Consider the following 4,118-nt stretch of genomic DNA (forward strand, 5'->3'; position numbering starts at 1 on the left):
GAGAATACATTTTAATCCCTGTCTACCTAATAGATGTCTGAGAATACATTTTAATCCGTCTACCTGCTATATGTCTGAGAATACATTTTAATCCCTGTTCTCCTGATAGATGTCTGAGAATACATTTTAATCCCTGTCTACCTGCTAGATGTCTGAGAATACATTTTAATCCCCGTCTACCTGCTAGATGTATGAGAATACATTTTAATCCCCGTCTACCTGCTAGATGTCTGAGAATATATTTTAATCCCCGTCTACCTGCTAGATGTCTGAGAATACATTTTAATCCCCGTCTATCTGATAGATGTCTGAGAATACATTTTAATCCCTGTCTACTTTATAGATGTCTGAGAATACATTTTAATCCCCGTCTGCTTGATAGATGTCTGAGAATACATTTTAATCCCTGTCTACTTTATAGATGTCTGAGAATACATTTTAATCCCCGTCTATCTGATAGATGTCTGAGAATACATTTTAATCCCTGTCTACCTGCTAGATGTCTGAGAATACATTTTAATCCCCGTCTACCTGCTAGATGTGTGAGAATACATTTTAATCCCTGTCTACTTGATAGATGTCTGAGAATACATTTTAATCCCTGTCTGCTTGATAGATGTCTGAGAATACATTTTAATCCCCGTCTACCTGCTAGATGTCTGAGAATACATTTTAATCCCCGTCTATCTGAAAGATGTCTGAGAATACATTTTAATCCCTGTCTACCTGCTAGATGTCTGAGAATACATTTTAATCCCTGTCTGCTTGATAGATGTCTGAGAATACATTTTAATCCCTGTCTACCTGCTAGATGTCTGAGAATACATTTTAATCCCTGTCTGCTTGATAGATGTCTGAGAATACATTTTAATCCCCGTCTATCTGATAGATGTCTGAGAATACATTTTAATCCCTGTCTACCTGCTAGATGTCTGAGAATACATTTGAATCCCCGTCTGCTTGATAGATGTCTGAGAATACATTTTAATCCCCGTCCATCTGATAGATGTCTGAGAATACATTTTAATCCCTGTCTACCTGCTAGATGTCTGAGAATACATTTGAATCCCCGTCTGCTTGATAGATGTCTGCGTGTGCGCTGATGCAGGTGGTTCGGAATTAACTTCCAGTTGAAATGATCTTTAATTGGGGGAATTAGTCTATAACGTAGTAGACAGGGTTTCTGTTCTGTCTGAAAGGTGTGTGTGTGTGTGTGTGTGTGTGTGTGTGTGTGTGTGTGTGTGTGTGTGTGTGTGTGTGTGTGTGTGTGTGTGTGTGGTATGTGTGTGTGGTTGTGTGTGTGTGTGTGTGTGTGTGTGTGTGTGTGTGTGTGTGTGTGTGTGTGTGTGTGTGTGTGTATGTGTGTGTGTGTGTGTGTGTGTGTGTGTGTGTGTGTGTGTGTGTGTGTGTGTGTGTGTGTGTGTGTGTGTGTGTGAGACGGGTGCCAGGGTGGCTTTGGGGGGGAACAGTCATTTGCATTCACTAATGGGCCGCTGACGCCAAGTTGTTATCAGTTCATGAGAAATAAAAAAATGGACTTCTTGGCAGATGCCGGCCATATTTACATCTTCTGATAGCCCTGTTTAGCGTCACATGTCTGACTGAGGCGCCGCAGAGACAAATAAAAGCCTGTTTTTAATTATATGTCCTTATTAAAGTGCTATAATTTACAAAATCGCGAGTCCCAGATAACACCCTATTTCCTAAAACGTTGTGCACTACTTTAGACAAGGCTCTGGTTCGAAGCAGGGCACTACGTAGGGAATAGGGTGTGATTTGGGACACAACACTTACAGAGGTACAAACGGTCGGTCATTTAGCGTCTTTGTACTTTCCCTCCGTGTGGCTCCTCATTCACTTTAACACGTCTGATTATTAATGGTGGCAGACCGTAGTTAAGATGCAAGACCCCAAACCCTGTGTGGTGATAGAGGTAGTCTCTGTGTGGTGATAGAGGTAGTCTCTGTGTGGTGGTAGAGGTAGTCTCTGTGTGGTGGTAGAGGTAGTCTCTGTGTGGTGATAGAGGTAGTCTCTGTGTGGTGATAGAGGTAGTCTCTGTGTGGTGGTAGAGGTAGTCTCTGTGTGGTGGTAGAGGTAGTCTCTGTGTGGTGGTAGAGGTAGTCTCTGTGTGGTGGTAGAGGTAGTCTCTGTGTGGTGATAGAGGTAGTCTAGTCTCTGTGTGGTGGTAGAGGTAGTCTCTGTGTGGTGGTAGAGGTAGTCTCTGTGTGGTGGTAGAGGTAGTCTCTGTGTGGTGATAGAGGTAGTCTCTGTGTGGTGGTAGAGGTAGTCTCTGTGTGGTGGTAGAGGTAGTCTCTGTGTGGTGGTAGAGGTAGTCTCTGTGTGGTGGTAGAGGTAGTCTCTGTGTGGTGGTAGAGGTAGTCTCTGTGTGGTGATAGAGGTAGTCTCTGTGTGGTGATAGAGGTAGTCTCTGTGTGGTGGTAGAGGTAGTCTCTGTGTGGTAGTAGAGGTAGTCTCTGTGTGGTGGTAGAGGTAGTCTCTGTGTGGTGGTAGAGGTAGTCTCTGTGTGGTGATAGAGGTAGTCTCTGTGTGGTGATAGAGGTAGTCTCTGTGTGGTAGTAGAGGTAGTCTCTGTGTGGTGGTAGAGGTAGTCTAGTCTCTGTGTGGTGGTAGAGGTAGTCTCTGTGTGGTGGTAGAGGTAGTCTAGTCTCTGTGTGGTGGTAGAGGTAGTCTCTGTGTGGTGGTAGAGGTAGTCTCTGTGTGGTGGTAGAGGTAGTCTCTGTGTGGTGGTAGAGGTAGTCTAGTCTCTGTGTGGTGGTAGAGGTAGTCTCTGTGTGGTGGTAGAGGTAGTCTAGTCTCTGTGTGGTGGTAGAGGTAGTCTCTGTGTGGTGGTAGAGGTAGTCTCTGTGTGGTGGTAGAGGTAGTCTCTGTGTGGTGGTAGAGGTAGTCTCTGTGTGGTGATAGAGGTAGTCTCTGTGTGGTGATAGAGGTAGTCTCTGTGTGGTGGTAGAGGTAGTCTCTGTGTGGTGGTAGAGGTAGTCTCTGTGTGGTGATAGAGGTAGTCTAGTCTCTGTGTGGTGGTAGAGGTAGTCTCTGTGTGGTGGTAGAGGTAGTCTCTGTGTGGTGATAGAGGTAGTCTCTGTGTGGTGGTAGAGGTAGTCTCTGTGTGGTGGTAGAGGTAGTCTCTGTGTGGTGATAGAGGTAGTCTCTGTGTGGTGATAGAGGTAGTCTCTGTGTGGTGATAGAGGTAGTCTCTGTGTGGTGGTAGAGGTAGTCTCTGTGTGGTGGTATAGGTAGTCTCTGTGTGGTGATAGAGGTAGTCTCTGTGTGGTGGTAGAGGTAGTCTCTGTGTGGTGGTAGAGGTAGTCTCTGTGTGGTGATAGAGGTAGTCTAGTCTCTGTGTGGTGGTAGAGGTAGTCTCTGTGTGGTGATAGAGGTAGTCTCTGTGTAGTGGTAGAGGTAGTCTCTGTGTGGTGATAGAGGTAGTCTCTGTGTGGTGGTATAGGTAGTCTCTGTGTGGTGGTAGAGGTAGTCTCTGTGTAGTGGTAGAGGTAGTCTCTGTGTGGTGATAGAGGTAGTCTAGTCTCTGTGTGGTGGTAGAGGTAGTCTCTGTGTGGTGGTAGAGGTAGTCTAGTCTCTGTGTGGTGGTAGAGGTAGTCTCTGTGTGGTGATAGAGGTAGTCTCTGTGTGGTGATAGAGGTAGTCTCTGTGTGGTGGTAGAGGTAGTCTAGTCTCTGTGTGGTGATAGAGGTAGTCTCTGTGTGGTGATAGAGGTAGTCTCTGTGTGGTGGTAGAGGTAGTCTAGTCTCTGTGTGGTGGTAGAGGTAGTCTCTGTGTGGTGGTAGACGTAGTCTAGTCTCTGTGTGGTGATAGAGGTAGTCTCTGTGTGGTGGTAGAGGTAGTCTCTGTGTGGTGATAGAGGTAGTCTCTGTGTGGTGGTAGAGGTAGTCTAGTCTCTGTGTGGTGGTAGAGGTAGTCTCTGTGTGGTGGTAGAGGTAGTCTCTGTGTGGTGGTAGAGGTAGTCTAGTCTCTGTGTGGTGGTAGAGGTAGTCTCTGTGTGGTGGTAGAGGTAGTCTAGTCTCTGTGTGGTGGTAGAGGTAGTCTCTGTGTGGTGATAGAGGTAGTCTCTGTGTGGTGATAGAGGTAGTCTCTGTGTGGTG

Source organism: Salmo salar, chromosome ssa01 (genome assembly GCF_905237065.1).
Source record: "Salmo salar chromosome ssa01, Ssal_v3.1, whole genome shotgun sequence".
NCBI lineage: Eukaryota > Metazoa > Chordata > Actinopteri > Salmoniformes > Salmonidae > Salmo > Salmo salar.